This window comes from Piliocolobus tephrosceles, chromosome 5 (genome assembly GCF_002776525.5).
Source record: "Piliocolobus tephrosceles isolate RC106 chromosome 5, ASM277652v3, whole genome shotgun sequence".
Taxonomy (NCBI): Eukaryota; Metazoa; Chordata; class Mammalia; order Primates; family Cercopithecidae; genus Piliocolobus; species Piliocolobus tephrosceles.
Window position 1 is genome coordinate 139,781,753 of NC_045438.1, and position 20,898 is coordinate 139,802,650.

At 44.0% G+C, this 20,898-nt stretch overlaps 1 long non-coding RNA gene and 2 other non-coding genes across 4 annotated transcripts in view; 1 reads left to right on the plus strand and 2 right to left on the minus strand.

The window, feature by feature from the left end:
• Positions 1–6,049: 6,049 nt before the first annotated feature.
• Positions 6,050–20,898, minus strand: part of LOC111525977 — a 19,356-nt gene continuing 4,507 nt past the window's right edge. The window contains exons 1-4 of one of the 2 annotated variants that reach the window (XR_002726249.2): positions 8,399–8,598; positions 8,104–8,297; positions 7,727–7,933; positions 6,050–6,308 (exon numbers count right to left, since the gene is read on the minus strand). This is a non-coding gene — a long non-coding RNA (uncharacterized LOC111525977). Of the gene's footprint in view, positions 6,309–7,726; positions 7,934–8,103; positions 8,298–8,398; positions 8,599–15,853; positions 16,023–20,898 lie in introns of those variants that run through there. The other variant, XR_002726250.2, reaches the window with a different exon arrangement.
• Positions 12,255–12,326, minus strand: TRNAE-CUC. The gene has a single exon. It is a non-coding gene; the product is annotated as a tRNA-Glu (tRNA).
• Positions 12,789–12,861, plus strand: TRNAF-GAA. The gene has a single exon. It is a non-coding gene; the product is annotated as a tRNA-Phe (tRNA).

Genomic DNA, 20,898 nt, shown 5'->3' on the forward strand with positions numbered 1-20,898 from the left:
ATCGCTGGAACCCAGGAGGCGGAGGTTGCAATGAGCCAAGATCGTGTCACTGCACTCCAGCCTGGGCAACAGAGCGAGACTCCATCTCAAAAAAAAAAAGAAAGAAATTACTAGCCTGACCTCCAGAAGTCTTTTGATGTTTACTAAACACATAAAATGAACATTTGAGAGCGTATTTTTTTTAGTAAATTTTAGACTTTTACCTAGTGAAAAAGATATGTCTTGAAAATTTTGAAGGACTACTTTATGAACAGTGGACTTTATGAACAAGGACTACTTTATGAATCTTGTTCTGCAACTATCCCAGAATAGAATTACAGTCCACAAGTAGAAGCTACAGGACATCCGTACATTTAGGAGATACTCAACTGGAACAGATTCTGCCCTAAGGTAATAAGTTTGGTAAGAATAATGCTAAAGAAATTCAAAGGTCAGGTTCATAGTTGAATGATAAAACATGTTGCTTGAAACCCTAAGTTATCTGTAGTTCTAATTCTGAAGAGTTACCAAACAAGAGTTAGTCTAACTTATAATTTACATACAAAAATCACCAGGTAAACTCACTTTTTAAAATCTAGTTACATTCTACATGCAAACACAGAATTTTTACCAGGAACATTGATATTATGAGATTATTTCTACTTTACCTTCACAAAAGAAATAGAGAATGCCCATTTGATTTAAGTTTAAGAAAGATGATAAGATACTTCTTGGTAAGGATTGTAGCTTGACTATGTGTATCTGGTATTGCTCCCCCCTGAGAACTACACTAATGCTACAGTAAAACCATTCATAACCAGGAAGAATGACAGAAGAAACAACAACAAATTTTGGAAACTGAAAAATGGATAAGTAGTCATGACATTGAATCTAAGAAAGCCAAATTTTAGCCCGAAGGGGGCAAGTAAAGGACAAATCTGACCAGGCATAGTGGTTTACATGTGTAATCCCAGCACTTTGGGTGGCTGAGATGGGAGGATCACTTGAGATCAGCAATTTGAGACCAGCCTGGCCAACACGGTGAAACCCTGTCTCTCTATTAAAAATACAAAAATTAGCTGGGCTTGATGGCGCGTGCCTGTAGTCCCAGCTACTGGGGAGGGAGAGGGGGAGGTGGCAGTTAGCCGAGATCACACCACTGCACTCCAGTCTCTGGACAACAGTGAGACTCCTTCTAAAAAAAAAAAAAAAAGACAAATCTATTTTACATCATAGAATCTTAAACAACTCAAGAAATGGTGGCACCATATACCCCTGGAAATGAGGATGAATGGACTAAAATGAGGAGAGTCTGTCAAAGGCTATTTAGGAAGCAAGCAGAGTCCTAGGTCCTCAAGCCCAAAGAAGATTTGAGGTTTATTTTCTGAAGAAGGTTAAACAAAGGATATGTGGGTTAGACACACTCGAGGACAGGAATTCCTTTTGGGAAAAGGAGCATTCTGAATGCCAATGCCTCCAGCCTGCTTTCCTTGTCTCCCAGAAAGGTGAGGGTCTGGCTTTCACCTCCCAGACAAAAGACAGTTTTCAGTGAGAAATCCAACCAGAATAGACCTGAAGATACATCAGGAGTTTCTCAGCAAGTGGCCTAGCCACATAACCTGTAGTGAACATAAGCAAGTCACAGTTGTGCTGTCAGAGCTTCCCATAGGTTTTATAGTCCTATTAAAAAAAATAAAGCTTATTGGCCAGGCGCAGTGGCTCACACCTGTAATCCCAGCACTTTGGGAGGCTGAGGCAGGCAGATCATCTGAGGTCAGGAGTTCAAGACCTTTAGCCAGGCATGGTGGCTCTTGCCTGTAATCCCACCTACTCGGGAGGCTGAAGCAGGAGAATCGCTTGAACCCAGGAGGCAGAGGTTGCGGTGAGCCGAGATCGTGCCATTGCACTCCAGCCTGGGCAATAAGAGCGAAACTCCGTCTCAAAAAAATAAATAAATAAAAAACAAATTTTATTATAGAACATTTCAAATCCATGCAAGAGCAAAGGCAATAGAAAAATGAACTCCACGTACACATCATTCAGCTTCAACAATTATTACATCAGGGTTAATCTTGTTTCATCTGTATCCCCACCCATTCCCTCTGCTTAAGATTATTTTCAAGCAAATGACAGAAATTGTGTTTCATCCATAAGTATTTAATTGTCTATAGGAGATAATGACTGTTTTAAAAAACTAATAATATGGGCCAGGCGCGGTGGCTCACGCCTGTAATCCCGGCACTTTTGGGAGGCCGAGGCGGACGGATTGTCTGAGGTCAGGAGTTCGAGACCAGCCTGGCCAACATAGTGAAACCCCATCTCTACTGAAAATACAAAAAATTAACCAGGCGTGGTGGCAGGTGCCTGTAATCCCAGCTACTCGGGAGGCTGAGGCAGGAGAATTGCTCAAACCCGGGAGGCAGAAGTTGCAGTGAGCCAAGATCACACCACTGCACTCCAGCCTGGGCAACAGAGTGAGACTCCATCTCAAAATAAATAAATAAATAAACAAACTAATAATAGAGCCAGGGGCACGACGGCCTATGCTGTAGTCCCAGCTGTTTAAGAGGCTGAAGTGAGAAGACTCCTTGAGCCCTGAAGTTTGAGGTTAGCCTGGGCAATATTGCAAGACCGCATCTCTAAAACACAAACCAAAAATATAAATAAACTAACACTAGTACAGTTATTATACCTAAACAAAATCATCTACTTGGCAACATCATCAAAGATTCATTCGGTGTTCAAATATTTCTCTAATGCCATTTTTTTCTTAACATTTGAGAAAAAAACAGGCCTGGCACCATGGCTCACACCTGTAAGCCCAGTACTTTGGGAGGCCAAGGCAAGAGAATCACTTGGGCTCAGGAGTTCAAGACCAGCCTGGGCAACATAGCAAGACCCTGTCTCTACAAAATATTCAAAAATTAGTCAGGCATGGTGGTGCACGACTGTGGTCCCAGCTGCTCGGGAGAGGAGATTGGGAGGTCAAAGCTGCAGTGAGCCGTGATCATGCCACCACACTCCAGCCTGGGTGACAGAATGAGACCCTGTCTCAGAAGAAAAAAAAAAGTATTCAAATAAGGTCAATACATTGTGATTAGTTTGTACGTATCTTAAGTCTTTTAACATATAAGTTCTCCCCCTTCAAATTTTCTTGAAATTTATTTAATGATTAACTAGGTGGTTGATGCTATTGAGTTTCACAGTTTGGATTTTAATTATTGCACACCTTTGGTAGTATTTAACATGTTCCTCTGCCCCTGTATGTCCTAAAAATTAATAGTTAGATCTAGGGGTTTTAGATTTGGTTTTGGTAAGACTACTTTGTAGGCATCAGCACAAACCTTTTTTGTTTAACATGACTAAAGTAGTCTTCAATAGCCTCCTTGCTTTCTGGTGAAAAGATTTTCCAGGTTCATCTGGTGTATTTCCTTAAGAAAACTCTTCTAAAACTAGTACAGGAAAAAAATACAAGACCTGAATAGTCTGATACCAATTATTTAAGTAGAACCTATAATATATATTCCCAGAAAGAAAACTCCAGGCTCAGATGGTTTCACCAGTTAATTCTACTAAACAAACGATGAAAAATAATCCAAATGTTAAACTCATTGTATGAGGCCTGTGTAACCTTAATACCAAACCATTAGGGAATGATGAGGAAAAACAAACAACACAAGGAAATTTTTTTTGTTTTTGTTTTTGTTTTTTGAGATCGGAGTTTCACTTATCGCCCAGCTGGAGTGAAGTGGTGCAATCTTGGCTCACTGCAACCTTTGCCTCCCAGGTTCAAGCGATTCTCCTGCCTCAGCCTCTTGAGTAGCTGGGATTACAGGCACCCGCCACCACACTCGGCTAATTATTTTTTGTATTTTTAGTAGAGACAGGGTTTCGCCATGTTGTCCAGGCTGGTCTCAAACTCCTGACCTCAGGCGATCTACCCGCCTTGGCCTCCCAAAGTGCTGGGATTACAGGCGTGAGCCACGGCGCGTGGCTGGAAATTTTTTAAAAAAGAAAATTACAGGCTATTATCATTCATGAATGTAGTGAGAAAAATCTTGAGATAGTAACAAACAGAATCCAGGAATATACATTTTTTAAAAGATGACATGTCTTGAACAAGTTAAGATTATTGTAGCATGGAGAAGGTGGACTAGCATTCAAAAATCAGTAAAGGTGGCCAGGCGTGGTGGCTCACGCCTGTAATCCCAGCACTTTAGGAGTCCCAGGAGGGAGGATCACTTGAGGTAAGGAGTTTGAGAGCAGCCTGGCCAACGTGGCAAAAGCCCCCTCTCTACTAAAAACACAAAAATTAGCCAGTGTGGCCTGCACCTGTAATCCCAGTGGGGGAACAATTCTGTGATTGTCCTTCTTTCTAACATACAATTCATATGATTTTCTTTTTATTCTCTTAAATCTGGAACATCATTCAAAATCTACACATAGAAAACTATCTCCTCTTTAGTAGAGTTTGCCCCTACTAGGGCAATAACATATCTAATCCTGTGAACCCCCATGAGAATCCCGCTAAACTCTGAGTTCCATGGGGCAAGGACGTTCTGTGCTGTTCCCTTCCACATCCTCTCCATACCCTCCCAAACTTTAACTATGAAGCTGGAAGGAGGAAGAGACGATTAGGGAAGGTTTCCAGGGAGAAACAACTTCCAAGCTAAGAGCTAGAGAATGAGACAGACCGGAAGTATGCAGACAGAACTGCTCGGAGGAGATAGGGCTCCCCCGGAAACCACAGAGATACGGGGCACTGAGAAGCCCACAGAGAAGGTACCTGGCTGGATGTGTCTGGCAGTTGTAAGGTAAGGCAAGGCACTGGCACTTTCCCTAGAGTTGTCTCTTCTCTAGTCCAAGCGAGAAGTGAGCACACTACAGAGAGGCTGGAAGAAGAACCGCAGCTGATTCCAAACATAAATTAATCCTTCAGGCTGTGGGCGGTGATTCAAGCCTGTAATCCCAGCACTTTGGGAGGCCAAGGAGAGAGGATCACTTGAGGCTAGGAGTTCGAGACCAGCCTGACCAAGGTGGCGAAACCCTGTCTCTACTAGAAATACAAAAATTAGCCAGGGCGTAGTGGCGCGCACCTGTAATCCCAGCCACTCGGGAGACTGAGGCAGGAAAATAGCTTGAACAGGGGAGGCAGAGGTTACAGTGAGCCGAGATCGTGCCACTGCACTCCAGCCTGGGCGACACAGCGAGATTCTGCCTCAAAACCAAACAAAATTAATCCTTCAGAGGAACTAGCGGAATCTGTCTTTAGTTACGAGCAGATTGCAAGGGTCGGACGTCCATTCGTTTGTTTGTAATAAAGAAGTATGTGTCATTAAAGTTTTCCTTTTGCTTGTGTCACTCATTGCTGTATCTGAGGCGCCTGGAGTACACTGCCCTCTTAATTACAGGGGAACATTGTTCTGTGGACGGTTATCTCTAGCTCCGTGGTAAACAGAAGTCAAAGAGGAGAAAGAATGGGATTGATAAGTAAGAACCATGCATACTGAACATTTGGAAAGGGATTCTCCTAAAAACTGTCCCCAGTGAGAATGAAAAGTGCTTGGTAACGGTGAGATTCGAACCCACGGCCCCCGAAGAGGCTAAAGAGCCTTAATCCAGCGCCTTAGACCGCTCGGCCAGGCTACCGTGGGTCCTGGATATAACTTTCCGCACTTTCCCTAGTAGAGAATGTCGCCCCCTACCGCGTTTAAGGCGTATATTTTTCCCCAGTGGGGAATGTTGCCCCCTGCGGCGTTTAAGGTGCGTCTTCTCCCCACGACCTCTTCTTCTCTGGAGCTCCCTCCAGTGCCACCAGAGAACTTCAGGTTGCTGTTCAGCCGCCACACACCCCGACCCCCAACACGTTGCTTTCGCGCTGATGGGAGCAGTGAGGAAGGTAACCGGCCGATCCTAGACGCCCGTCACTTGTGTCACCGATGTAAGAGGAAGCGGCCACGCGGACCGAGAGCCCCAGGGGACGCTGTGGAAGGTGACGCCGTGGAAGGTGACGCCTGCCTGGAGTTCCGACGCCGCTGAGCGAGTTTCGAGTGGTTTGGCCGAGGGAACGCTACCAAAAAAGGGGGCGCCATGCCAAAGAGCGCAGTTGTAGCTGTTTATGAAGATAAAAATTCAGAAAAAATTCAGACCCGCGGTCTCCGCAGAAAAGACACATAATGGTTCAGTTTGAAACTCCAAGATTCGAATCATTTAAAAGTATAGTTGCTGCTGTACTATAATGCGATGAATTGATAAAGTTGTTCGTTGCGTTTCTCTTAACTGCAGGCGACAGCGCATCGGTCTCCTTGGCCCAAATTTTTGACTGAGTCCTAAAATAAAAACGGATTGTGCAAAAAATATGACAGAAATAAGATCATAATAAAGAAAGCGCTGGAGTTTATTGTTTTGTCATTCATCTTCATTAAAATCAATGCTGACAGAAGTTTTTATCCAATATGCCTATGGAAACTAGGCTGTCTTACAAATTCTTTTTTTTTTTTTTTTTTTTTTTTTTTGAGACAGAGTTTCGTTCTTGCTGCCCAGGCTGGAGTCCAATAGCGCGATCTCGTCTCACCGCAACCTCTGCCTCCTGGGTTCAAGCAATTCTCCCGCCTCAGCCTCCCGAGTAGCTGGGATCACAGGCATGCGCTACCATGCCCGGCTGATTTTGTATTTTTAGTAGAGATGGGGGTTTCTCCATGTTGATCAGGCTGGTCTGAAACTCCTGACCTCAGGTGATCCGCCCGTTCCAGCCTCCCAAAGTGCTGAGATTACAGACGTGAGCCACCGCGCCCGGCTGTCTTACAAATTCTTATACTTGAATTGTTCATACGGAATTTATTGCATAGTGCCTGGTGTTAATTTCCTGTGGCTACTGTAACAAATTATCGGAAACTGTGTGTCTAAAAACAACAGATACATATTTACAAGTCTGGAGGCCAGAAATCCACAATCAGTATGTGGGTCAAAATCAAGGTGTGGGCTGGGTCCAGCTGGCTCTAGAAACTCTAGGTAAAATCCTATCCTGGCCTTTTCCAGTGGTGGTGGTTGCTTGTTGACTTATAGCCACATTTCTCCAGCCTTCAAGGTCAGCACCTACAAATATACCTCTGCTTTGTCTTCATATGGCCTTCACCACCAAAAAAAAAAGGCTGATTCACTAAAAGTATCTCGGCAATACTGAAAGTTGCAGTACTCTTAGCAATACATTATTTCCTAAGGAAATTACTTCAGGAAAATTACTAAGAAAAAAGATTTGTTCCAGTCTTTTTTTTTTTTTTTTTTTTTTTTGAGGCGAAGTCTCCCTAAGTCGCCCAGGCTAGAGTGCAATGGCACGATCTTGGCTCACTGCAACCTCTGCCTCCCGGGTTCAAGCGATTCTCCTGCCTCAGCCTCCCGAGTGGCTGGGACTACAGGCACCCGCCACCATGCCCAGCTAATTGTTGTATTTTTAACACAGACAGGGTTTCACCATATTGGTCAGGCTGGTCTCAAACTCCTGACCTTGTAATCAGCCTGCCTCGGCCTCCTGAAATGCTGGGATTACAGGCGTGAGCCATGGCGCCCAGCCTGCTCACGCCCTACTCTTTCTCCTTGTCTCACTTTCCTTTGTTCCTCCGTATTCCCCAAGGTAGACGACGTGCCTCTTTTCTCACCTGCTGTGTCAATCTGGGCTCTCTGCCTGGTTCTCTCAGTCCCTCACAACAGCAATAATCTCCTCTCCACTATCAAGGCTATATTCTCCTACCAGTTCTAGATCTCTGAAAACAAGATGGCCGAACTTGAGGGAGACTGACCACTTTTTGACAGCTTTAACCTTCAAGGACACAAAGCAAGGGTGCCCTCCTGCTAGGTGCTAATTGGTTCAATGTTTCATCAGCTGCATCTTGGTCCATCAAAGGCATCAATCCAGAGACTGATTTTCTCTCTGGTGTTTGCATTCCTGCACGGTAAACTAGAAGGGTGAAATCAAAATAGAAAAATGGCAGAAATTATTTGAAAGTGACGATATCAACCAGTGAGCACCAGGAATCCATTAACCCGTTCAACAAGTACTGACTGAATGCCTACTCTGTGCCTGGGCACTGAATATTCAGGATGAACGCTGACACCGGAGGTCCTCACCCTCACAGCTAGGAGGAAAGGCAAACTGATTAAGCGATTGTAAGTCATCATCGTGACTGAATTGGTGCTGGGTCACGCCGCTCGGGATTGGAACTTAGGGTCGATCTGGAAAGGCCTGCTTGGAGAAATTTACGAATGCACTGAGGAATGGGGTGGAGGTAGGAGGTTGGAGCGAGACAAGACTGGCGAGAAGTCTGAAAAGAGAAAGACAATTTGGGTTGTAGAGGGGCCGCTGGCGGGTTGAACCCGCAACAGAACCACCCCCACAACCCCTCTCTCTCCATAGAATCCCTACTTCCCGGAGGAAAGACTGAGAATCCTGAAGGGGTCAGAAATGAGAAGGACAAAGGAGAAAGAAAAGAGTAGGAGGGCTTCTCCCACAGTCCCCGCGGATCAGTTGCGTAGGTGGTGGAGATCCCTGACAGCTGCAGCTGCCTGGTCATTGCTGGATCTGTGATTCTAAAATTCTGAGCAGTAACGAGCCCAAGCGTGCACCTGAGGAAAGAGTAAGGGCATACAGAGTCATAACAAAGTATGTATGTATTTGAGCCAGGGCCTCGCTCTGCCACGGTCAGAGCGCATTGCGGCCTCGAACTTCTGGGCTCAAGAGATCCTCCTGCCTCAGCCTCCAAGCAGCTGGAATTACACGCACAAGTGACCGCGCCTAGCTTTTCTTTCTTTTCTTTCTCTTTCTTTCTTTCTTTCTTTCTTTCTTTCTCTCTCTCTCTGTCTCTCTCTCTCTTTCTCCTCTCTCTCTCTCTCCCCCCCCACCTCTCTCTTTTTGGTAGAAACGGGGGTCTCGCTTTTTTGTCCAGTTTGATCTCTAAATCTGAGGCTTCAAGCGACCCTCCCGCCTCCGCCAGAAGGACGAATGTAAACGGGACATGAATGTGTCCCTGTTGCCTGGCCCTGGAGAGGCACTTGCTAGTATCCTCTATCCAACTGCCGGCTGAATGTGTTCTCTCTAGGAATCGAGGAGGACTGCCTTTCTCGCTGGTTCTATTTCAGTCCCGATCCCACAGCTTCAGTCCAACAGGTTTGCTTTGTTTGATGGGCTGGGCATGAGAGTGAGATTTGGAGCTATCCTCACACGTTCCTGGAAGTTGAACAGAGATCTCTGATGAGTCCTCTCTTTAGAACTAAACTGATGCCCCAGGACTTACCAACTTGAGAAGTTTTCTGGGAAGCACTTATGTACCTGTACGTACTTGTCAGCAACTGCCATATGTAAGTCTCTCTCTGTCGCCCAGGGTGGAGGGCAGTGGCGCGATCTCGGCTCACTGCAAGCTCCGCTTCCTGGGTTCAAACAATTCTCCTGCCTCAGCCTCCCGAGTAGCTGGGACTGCAGGTGCCCGCCACCGCGCCCGCTTAATTTTTTTTGTATTTTCAGTAGAGACGGGGTTTCACCATGTTCGCCAGGCTGGTCTCGATCTCCTGACCTCAAGTGATCCGCCCGCCTCTGCCTCCCAAAGTGCTGGGATTACAGGCGTGAGCCACCACGCCCGGCCGCTTTTGCTGCTTCCGATCGCTTGTCCTGGAATGCTGGTTTCCATTTTGTTCCCTAATAAAAATCTTGTTCATTCTTCAAAGCCCACTTCAGATAGGGTCTTCTCCACCCCACCTCCAAATCTCCTTCTCTCTCACATACACAAACACATGCCATTGTATTTTTCCACACTTCATTTTAGCAGGTGACTCTTCTGCCCAATAGAAAACTTATTCACACTATCCGTCTTCTTCATTCCCTAAGTACCGTGAGAAGAATGATGATGATGATAACATTAATAACATGGATTTGGATAATTGGCTGACTGCTTTTGTGTATTATGTTATTGACTCATCACGACTTTATATAGCAAATACTATAATACTTCTATCCCCATTTTACAGTTGAGAAAATCGGGATTTGGGGGGTGTTAAGAGGTGAGATTTGTGTCTTGGTCGTTTTTCATTTTCCATAGTGACTAGTGTAGTACAAGCCTACGGGCTCTCAATATTTATAGATTGATTCATTGACCCTAGCTGTTGACTTTTTTTTTGTTTTTGTTTTTGTTTGTTTGTTTGTTTTTAGCAGTCATTCACATTCTCTTTCCTCCTCTTGTCCTGATGCATATTTTGGTTTTATTTTTTCGACTTTCTCTCTGAGTTGACGAGTTATCAGTGGCAAGTCTGGTGAATAAACGGAACCTACTGTGCCAAAATGCAAAATTAAGGAATTTTTTTTCCTCTAGGCAATGAATAATAGCTTATATGAGAAGGAAAGAAAGTGGTAGCATTCGAAGAAAAGTTCTTCATCTCTAATCCACTTAGCTTTATGTGGAAAATGAAGGAAAAGAAAGGAAAAAAAAAAGAGGTATTAATCAAGATAAATTAACCCAGACAGTTCCTTTCACAGGGGTCCCAACCAGACTGTTTTCTGATAGCAGAGGCATAAAAACTAAAGAAGCAAGAGATTATTGCTGCACATAGAGGAGACAATGTGTGATATCACGAGAAGAAGGTGCTGTTCAAGAAGTGATCACCACCAGGCCTAGAGGGTTGAATTCCTATGAAACATTAGATTAAAAGACTTCCGTATATACAGGAATTTTACAAAGCATATTACTTTTATGTCTATGTCAAAATAAAATTTCTTAGTCAAATGTATGTGCCAAAGTTTATTAATTCAAGGAGAGAACTGACAAGATGACAAACGAGTGTCCCATCTCAAGGAAGTTTTGGAAACTGAATATATGGGGCAAGAGAAGCGAAAGTGCAATTAATTAGAAAAAGTCCTCCTTCATTTAACTGTATCATAAAAACATCACGTCCCGGCCGTACGCAGTGGCTCACGCCTGTAACCCCAGCACTTTGGGAGGCTGAGGCGGGTGGGTCACTTGAGGTCAGGAGTTGGAGACCAACCTGGCCAACATGGTGAAACCTCCGTCTCTACTAAAAATACAAAAATTAGCCGGGAGTGGTAATCCCAGCTACTCGGGAGTGCCTGTAATCCCAGCTACTCAGGAGGCCGAGACAGGAGAATTGCTTGAACCCGGGAAACCGAGGTTGCAGTGAGCTGAGATCGGGCCACTGCACTCCAGCCTGGGCGACAGAGAAAGACTCCATTTCAAAACAAACAAACAAACAAAAAAACTCACATCTTCCATTTGCTGGAGAAATAATATCAGGAGCACCATGATTTTTCTTTGGAAACTTGTAGAGAAGTCATACGTGCCCGAAACACTTATCAGATATAAGAAAGAAATAATAAGCAGTACATCTGGGGCTGCTCTTTAGACAGACCAAGAAACAAAGATTCGTGCCTCAATACTGTCAGACAGGAGCCAGTTAGCACAGTCACCAAACCTTGTCAGGAGAGAAACAAAAATCTGCTTTTTCTCCAGTAGTTATCGGTAAATTTATCAAATGTACATTCAGAGATGATGCTGAATGCATTGTTTGCCTGTTTCTCAGTTTTGTGACAGCAGGTTTTAATTTAATTTAACATGAAATTAAACCTTCTCCTATCCTGTCTTAGGAAAATACATGATTTGTACGTTCATAGGGGAAGAAAGGTTGAAGCGCTGGAGAGATGAAGCAGTCCCGAAACTGCTTTGGCCCAGAATATTAAATTACTGTGTAGGTATTTCTAGGGCTATCCCCTAGCTCCCAGCTGGAGCAGCGTGGAACTAACAGAAAAATCCGAGGAAGATAGACTGGGTGTCTAAACCACCGAGGTTCTAGTAACTTCAGAAGCTTGAACACAGCGATCAAATCTCCCAGAAATGACTTCCCCATTTCTCCTCTGTCGTCTTCATAACTGTCTTTTCAAAAGGTTATGCTAGTCTCCACTAACTCCTAATCGATTGTCTCTGGAATTTCCCGCTTACTGAATCACCCAGTTGAATGAGTTAAAATTGTTAAAGCGCTTACTTAGAACAATGCAGGACACTCGATCTACGCTAGATTAAGTTTTCATGAATAAATGTTTTAAAATAATTGAAAATTACATCGCTTGTCATTTTGTACTTGAGTACCAAAACACGAACGGGGTTTCTATGCAGAAAACACTTCATATGAAAATTGAAAGTTAACTTATCCACAATTTGCTGTCTACGCGGAGATTTCATTCCTGGATGAAAGAATTTGGAGGTTAAAAGAAAAAAAGTCCTTTCCCTGACCGGGAATCGAACCCGGGCCGCGGCGGTGAGAGCGCCAAATCCTAACCACTAGACCACCAGGGAACTTGCAAACGGGCTCCTAAAATACTTTTATGAAGCTAGACGCGACACACTTGCGCACAGTTGACTTTTCCCAGTTTTCCAACGAATTAGTGCGAGGTCATGCCCTCGTACTCACCGACCTCTTGTTTTGCACCAACCAATAAAATCTGGACGGCAGAGGGCGTGGAAACGCCATAACAGTAACTGGGAGGTTCGTAACTGGACGATGGAACGTGCTCTGTTTCGATGTGTGCATTCAACAGGGAATAAATTGTAACATTAATTTGTAATTGTCTTCTTGCTTTTCTTTGCATAAAGTAGTGAGCCATATGAAGAACAAAGTAATTTTTTAATTTGTCTTTGGTTCCTTCGGAGTACTTGTCATTGTGGTTTTTGTTTTTGTTTTTTTAATGAATACCTAATAGTAAATAAAAACATAAGTAATAAATTTATTAGGTCTTATTTCCAGATGACGTGGGCAGAGCCGAAATAGCTCCGTTGGGAGAGTGTTAGACTGAAGATCTAAAGGTCCTTGGTTCGATCCCGGGCTTCGACAAAAGGGCGCCCCTTTTTTGAGCCTACGGTACTATAAATACTGTACTTTCCTTCTACAATACAGATACACTCCTTAGAACCTAAAATGGGGGCACATTTTTCTCAGATTCATAAAGGAAATCGCAAGAACACTGGGATACGTTTATTTCTGTAGCAGAACTCTAGGTGGGGGTTTCAACATCTCACCAGATAAAAGAGGAAAAGGCAAACGTGCTGAAAGAAGTTTAATCTTGAGCAATACCAATTACATTTTATTTTCGACCTATTTTCCCTCAATACATATTTATTGAGTAAGTGAATTGTTATTGTTATGCGCGCGTCTAATTGAAGAGACATCCTGAACAGGCTAAGTACGAGCAGCAAGGCTGTTTATTCACTCGGGTGCGAGCGGGTTGAGTCCGAAAAGGGAGTCTGGGGAGGGTGGTGGGATTGCAGCTAGTCTTATAGGTTAGGGGTAAGCAGTGGAAAGTTACACTTAGGGGCCGTTTATTGCGGGCAGGGTAAGAATGTCACAAGATACATTATCACAAGGTAGGAGGGATCACAGAGCACAGTGTCACGAAGTTGATTGATCAGTTAGGGTAGAGCATGTTACAATGGTAGAAGGTCGCAAGTTTGGCTAATCTGCTAAGACAGGAACTATTTATCTTCTTTTGTGGTTTTCCTGTTGTCCCAGACTTTCTGGCTCCAGGATACCTTCTAGATGTGTACGTGTGGGACACAGGGGTCACAATGGCTTGACCATAGCACAGCCTGCTCGGAGGAAAAGGATAGAGAGAGGCACGGCCGGTGAACTGAAGGAAAGGTTCCTAGAAGAAAGAGCCCGCTGAGCTGCTGAAAGAGTGGCTCCTTGCTATAGGTGGGGGAGGGGCGGGGTGGGTGCTGAGCTGTGAAAGGGAGAGAGCCAGCATATTCCCTCAGCCACCTTTTTCCTAACCTCCTAATTTGCTAGCTCTTGGCATATTTAACCCGTCTTCCTACTCGGAGGAATGGTCTCTGGTTTCCAAGTCTACTTAATATTCCATCTGAGCTTTTGACCCCTCTACCCATTCCATTTTGCTCTATGCTTGTGTCTTGCATCTCTCTCCTCCTTACGTGCCTCTCTTCAAACTACAGAATGTCTAAATCTCCATCTTTGGACAACAACAATGGAACACATGATCTTACGCATTATCCTCAGACTCTTTCCTTCCACTCAGCACTAAATCTGTTCTAAGAACAATGTTTACCCCATTATTTGCTCATTGGCTGAGGAGGTCTGCCTTCCAATCCCAGGAAACCATTACCACCAACTTTCCAACTTTCAAATGTCTTGACTCTTTTTGGTCCTATACTTTATTTTGCACAGTATAACAACCTGTTGACAATCCTTCCTTTATGAAGCAGCCCTCCTTTGGACTTTGGGACTTTGAAGAAGCCTCGTTGTCTGGGGTGACACCAAAGGTTCATCATCTCACAGCCACAGAGATCAAGGACCTGGATACACCAAGAGTGAGGTTAAGAATGGAAATTTAATAGGTGAAAGAAAGAAAATATCTCTCTGCTACAGAGAGCGGTCCCGGAAAAGTGGGTTGCCAAAATGTGGTGAAATGCAGGGATTTTTACAGATGAGCTAGTGGGGAGATGGCGTCTGACCTACACAGGGCAGGAAAAACCCAGTTAGGACCAGGTGTGCCAACTGCATAGGGTGTGAATCTCTGGCAGCCCTCACCCCAATCTGTTATTATGCAGGTGAGTTCTCTGCCTGAGCTTCTCCATGTTGCCCATTTCTTTCTTACTGTACACATGCTAACAAAAAATGTAAGGTGGAGCCTCATGGTGGACATGCCTGGCCTCCAGCTGCCAGCCTTCCCCCATTCAAGTTTCCAGCTTCCTTATCTATGTCTGCAGCTCCATTTTTCAGGCTGCTCTTTGTCAGAAAAGGAATAATTTCTAGGGCTGCTTTTTGTTAGAAGGGAAGTTCTGCCGAGGACTCTTTTGCCCTATCTACCTAAGCAATTTCTTTGTACCTCCTGTAGCAACTTCACTCTCCATTATTTTTCTCCATACTCTCTCACTATTCCCTTTCAGCTCCCCATCCCTCCAATGTTAATGACTTTGGTCTTTTTTTAAATTAAATGTTTATTTTTATGTAGTCATAGATTCACATGCAGCTATAAGAAATAATACAGAAAGATTCCTTACCTGCTTGCCCCCAATGGTAACATCTTGCAAAACTGTAGTGCAAAATCACAATCAGGATATTGATATTGATAAAGTCAAGATGCAAAACATTTCCATCACCACAGGGATTCCTTATTGCCTTTTTACAGCCACACCCACTTCCCTACTGTCCCTGCTTCAACCTCTGGCAACTACTAATCTTTTTCACTTTTATGATTTTGTCATTTCAAATATGTTTTAAAAATGGAATGATACATTATGTAACCTATTAGGATTGGCATTTTGCACTCAGTGTAATTCTCTAAAGATTCATCTAGGTTGTTCAGCATCAACAGTTCATTCTTTTTTCTTGCTCAATAGTATTCTGTGGTATGAATTTACCAGTTTGAACATCCACCTGCTGAAGGAAAGTTGAGTCATTTTCAGCTTTTGACTTTTACAAATAAAGCCACCATAAACATTTGTATACTGGTTTTAGTGTTAATATAAATCTTTGTTTATCCAAGATAAATGTCCAGGAGTGCAGCTGCCGGGTGGTATGGTACTTGCACATTTAACTTTTTAAGAAACTGCCAACTGTCTTCCAGAACAGCTACATTTCATTCCCACTTACATGTATACAGCCTCATCAGCATTTGGTTGTTGCCACTATTTTTATTTTAGTCATTCTGATAGATGCATAGTGATATCTCACTGTGGTTGCAATTTGCATTTCCCTAATGCTAAGGATGTTGAAAACGTTTTTATGTGCTCATCTGCCATCTGTATATCTTCTTCGGTGAAATGTCTCTTTAGGTGTTTTATCCAATCCGGTAAGAATAGCTGTGTACATGGGCGCGGTAGCTCACGCCTGTAATCCCAGCACTTTGGGAGGCCGAGGCGGGCAGATTACGAGGTCAGAAGATGGAGACCATCCCGGCTAACATGGGGAAACCCCGTCTCTACTAAAAACACAAAAAATTAGCCGGGCGTGGTTGCAGGCGCCTGTAGTCCCAGCTACTCAGGAGGCCCTGTAGTCCCAGCTACTCAGGAGGCTGAGGCAGGAGAATGGCCTGAACCCGGGAGGGGGAGCTTGCTGTGAGCCGAGATGGCCCCACTGCACTCCAGCCTGGGCAACAGAGCTAGACTCCATCTCAAAAAAAAAAAAAGAGTACTTGTGTACAGGTTTTTATGTGAGAAGTTCCTGAAAAAGCTGGAAGTTCAAAACTTTTCCAAATCTCTGTCTTAGATTATGAAGTTGTCACGCCATGCAATTTGTTTTTTAAAAAAATTATTTAGTGATACTTCTTAAAGCAATGTAAGGAAGACTATTCAGGACTATCGTGATAGGCAGGGACCACTGCAAGGAGGTCTTGCAATAAGGGAAAGAGATTGGCCTCAATTCTGAATATAGCATGGGCAAGTGGGAATTTATAGCCAAGGAGCAGTGTGTGGTGGTCAGTGGACTGGAAATTACTAAGAGAAAACCTCAGAGGTAAGGGAAATTCTGGCTAAATAAACCTAACAGGATTCTTGCTGAACACAGGCCAAGGTAATCAGACATCAATCATCTGGGGGATGGTGGAGAAATGAGGAGCCTGATCAGAAATGGAGGTTAATTAAACATAGATGATATGGGGGTTCTTGCTAAACTGACTTGGCAGTGTTCTTTGCTAAAACTGGACGTTACAAGGAAGTGCATAGATGGACCTAGCAGAAGATTCAGAAGCCTGACTAAAGTTTGGCCAAGCGAATAATCTTTGTTAAATTCTTATGCAACTTCATTTGCAAAGTGCAATACAGACTACCGTCTTGTTGTTTGAAGAAGGGAAGAACGCAACATGGAGAAATTTCCAAGATCATAAGTCACTAACGAGTTTCTTCCGGCTCTCACTGACTGAATGAATCACTATTCCCTGAGGGGGAAAAAAAAAAAGGAAGATCGAGCAAAGGGTAGCATATACCAGTCCCACCACTGAACTCACGTGGTCCTCTGTGTGCAAAAATAATGCTGTTGATTTTTAAAAAGAAATCCTGAAAAGGGAAGTTAAAAGAGACCAGGTCTCGTTGGTCCCGAGCGGAACCGCAGGCGTTGCTCGCAGGCGCGGTCCCACCGCCGCCCAACACGGGGAGTTTGACCTGCTCCGTGTCCGGCCTGGGCCTGGTCCCCCCCTCCTTAGACAACCTGGTACCCCCGGGCTCCCCCGGGAGTCCCATGTTGGTGCCAGGCCCGGTGCGGACGCCCGCTCTACACAGCGCCGTAGCCCCGAACTCCCGAGCACCCACGATCCGCCGACCTCAGCCTCCCGGGGAGCTGGGATTACAGGCGCGCGCCACCGCGTCCGGCGCTTGGTTTGGTGGCACCGCGATCTTGGAGGCTGCAACTGCCGACTGCGTGTGCTGGGAGGCGGGATCCGTGCAGCGGTTTCGTCGCGGCCCAGCCGGCTGCCGCTCTAGATTGCCAGAAATGCCTGGTAGAACTAGCTGAAGACACCGCAGAAAGCACTGGCAGAGAAATGAATGAGCATCCCTTACTATGTTGTCCTCGGAACCTTTACAAAAAGGTCAATTAAACAGATAGCTGTAAATTTAATAAGGGAAAGAGTGAAGGACTGTGTTGAGTGGGTTTCACAGACTTCAATATGTATATGAAATCACCTGGGGATCTGGCTAAAATGTGGAGTTCTAACGCTGTAGGTCTGGGATGGAGTCTAGGTATTCTGCATTTGTGAGGAACTCCCAGGTTAGGCCAGTGTTGCTGATCAGCAGCCCAGGCTGCAAGTGACAAGGTTGTTGATGCTTTGGGACCTGATGGTTCTACAAGTTCTTGTCACATCATTATAATATTAGAACATTGAAGAGAAAAGAAAAGAAAGACAGAAAGAAAAGTAAATAAATAAATTATTATTATTATTGTTGTTGTTGTTGTTGTTGTTGTTGAGACGGAGTCTTGCTCTGTCGCCCAGGCTGGAGGGCAGTGGCGCCATCTCGGCTCACAGCAAGCTCCGCCTCACGGGTTCACGCCATTCTCCTGCCTCACCCTCCCGAGTCGGGGACTACAGGCGCCCGCCACCAAGCCCGGCTAATTTTTTTATTTTTAGTAGAGATGGGGTTTCACCGTGTTAGCCAGGATGGTCTCGATCTCATGACCTCGTGATCCGCCCGCCTGGGCCTCCCAAAGTGCTGGGATTACAGGCATGAGCCATTGCGCTCGGCCTAAATAAATTTATTTTAAAAAAGAATAGAGACGTGAGATCTCAACTCTCACTGAGAGTTAAGATTTTTACTCATAAGTTCTTCCATAGGTGTAATGGCAGGGTACTGTGTACAGAATCACCAAATACAGGCACCTAATCTGCACAAGAATGGCTTACTGGAGGAGGTGCTACCTGAAATATGTCTTAAAGATAAGCTATAATTAGGCACATAAAGAAGGGCATGGAAAAATTTTTACCATCAAGTCCTGGCAGAAGCAAAGCTAAAAAGGTGTGAATGCCTGGGAAAATTACTAGTTCCTAGTTCAAGTAGACCTGAGCAGAAAATCAAAGGTTCATGGACCAAAGTAAAAAGATGAAGCAGTGGCTGCTCCAGCCTGTAATCCCAGCACTTTGGGAGGCCAAGACAGGAGGATTACCTGAGGTCAGGAGTTCTAGACCAACCCGGACAACATGGTGAGACCCCCCCCCCCACACACACACACACACTAAAAATACCAAAAAATTAGCCAGGCGTGGTGGCACATGCCTAGAATCCCAGCTACTTGAGAGGCTGAGGCATGAGAATCGCTTGAGGCCCGGAGGCAGAGGTTGCAGTGAGCTGAGATTGTGCCACTGCACTCCAGCTTGGGTGACAGAGTGAGACTCCATCTAAAAACAAAAAACAAAACAAAACAAAAAGGATAAAGATGAGTCCACAAAGGAAAAAATAGTTACTTTGTGTAGTATACAGTCTCCAAAAACTGACCTCAATGCAGCATATTTTTCAGTAGTTACACCCTTTTATAGTCCATTCCCACAGTGAATCTTGGCTGACATAAAAAAATTATTTCATTGAGGTGATACTGTGCCAGTTCCAGGGCTAAACCATATGAAATTTCACACCTTCTGACTTGGTTTTTTGGAATGCTAAATCTTGGGATACTCCCTCTCAGAGTCTAGTCACCATGCTGTGAGAAACCCAAGCCACATGAAAAGCCCAGTTTCATTCTCCTACGTGTGACTAACCAATTATCCCAGCACATTTGTTGAAAAGGTGTCCTTTCCCCATATTATGTTTTTGTTTGCTTTGTGGAGATCAGTTGGCTGTAACTATTTGGGTTTATTTCTGGGATCTCTACTGTTCCATGGTCTATGTGCCTACTTTTATACCTGTACCATGCTGTTTTGGTGACAATGGCCTTATAGTATAGTTTGAAATCAGATAATGTGATGCCTCCAGCTTTGCTCTTTTTGCTTAGTCTTGCTTTGGCTATGTGGCCTCTTTTTTGGTTCCATATGAATTTTAAATTGTTTTTTTCTAATTCTGTGAAGAATGATGGTGATATTTTGATGGGAATTATATGGAATTTATAGATTGCTTTTGGCAGTATAATCATTTTCACAATATTGATTCTATCCATCCATGATCATGGGATATGTTTCCATTTGTTTGTGTCGTCTATGGTTTCTTTTAGCAGTGTTTTGTAGTTTTACTTGTAGAGGTCTTTCACCTCCTGGGTTAGGTGCATTTCTAAGTATTTTAATTGTTTTTGCAGCTATTATAAAAGGGTTTGAGTTCTTGATTTGATTCTCCACTTGGTGGCTGTTGCTGTATAGAAGACCTACTGATTTGTATACATTAATTTTGTATCCAGAAACTTTACTGAATTATTTTGTCCGTTCTAGGAGCTTTCTGGAGGAGTCTTTAGGGTGTTCAAGGTAAACGATCATATCATCAACAAATAGTGACAGTTTGAGTTCCTCTTTACTGATTTGGATGCCTTTTTCTTTCTCTTATCTGATTGCTCTGGCTACGACTCTCAGTACTATGTTGAGGAGGAGTGGTGACAGTGGGTATCCTTGTCTTGTTTAGGTTCTCAGAGGGAATGCTTTCAACTTTTCCCCATTCAGATTATGTTGCCTGTAGGTTTGTCATAGATGGCTTTTATTACGTTGAGGTATGTCCCTTGTATCTCAAGTTTGCTGAGAATTTTGATCATAAAGGGATGCTTGATATTGTTGAATGCTTTTTCTGCATCTATTGAGATGATTGTGTGGTTTTTGTTTTTAATTCTGTTTATGTGGTGTATCACATTTATTGCACACATACTTGTGTATGTTAAACCATCCCTGCATCCTGGTATGAAACCCACTTGACCATGTGGATTATCTTTTTGATATGTTGTTGGATTTGGTTAGCTAGTATTTTGTTAAGGAATTTAGCATCTATATTCATCAGGGATATTGGTCTGTAGTTTTCTTTTTTGATTATGTCCTTTCTTGCTTTTGGTATTAGGGTGATATTGGCTTCAGAGAATGAATTGGGGGGGTTCCCTCTTTCTCTATCTTGTGGAATAGCGTCAATAGGATTGGTACCAATTCTTCTTTGAATGTCTGGTAGAATTCTGCTGTGAATCCATCTGGTCCTGAACTTGTTTTGTTGATAATTTTTTGTTTGTTTGTTTGTCTTTTTAGATGGAGTTTCGCTTTGTCACCTAGGCTGGAGTGCAGTGGCATGATCTGGGCTCACTGCAGCCTCGCCTCCTGGGTTCCAGCGATTCTCCTGCCTCAGACTCCCGGGTAATTGGGATTACAGGGGCCTGCCACCATGCCCAGCTAATTTTGTATTTTTAGTAAAGACAGAGTTTCACCATGTTGTCCAGGCTGGTCTCCAACTCCTGACTTCAGGTGATCCACCT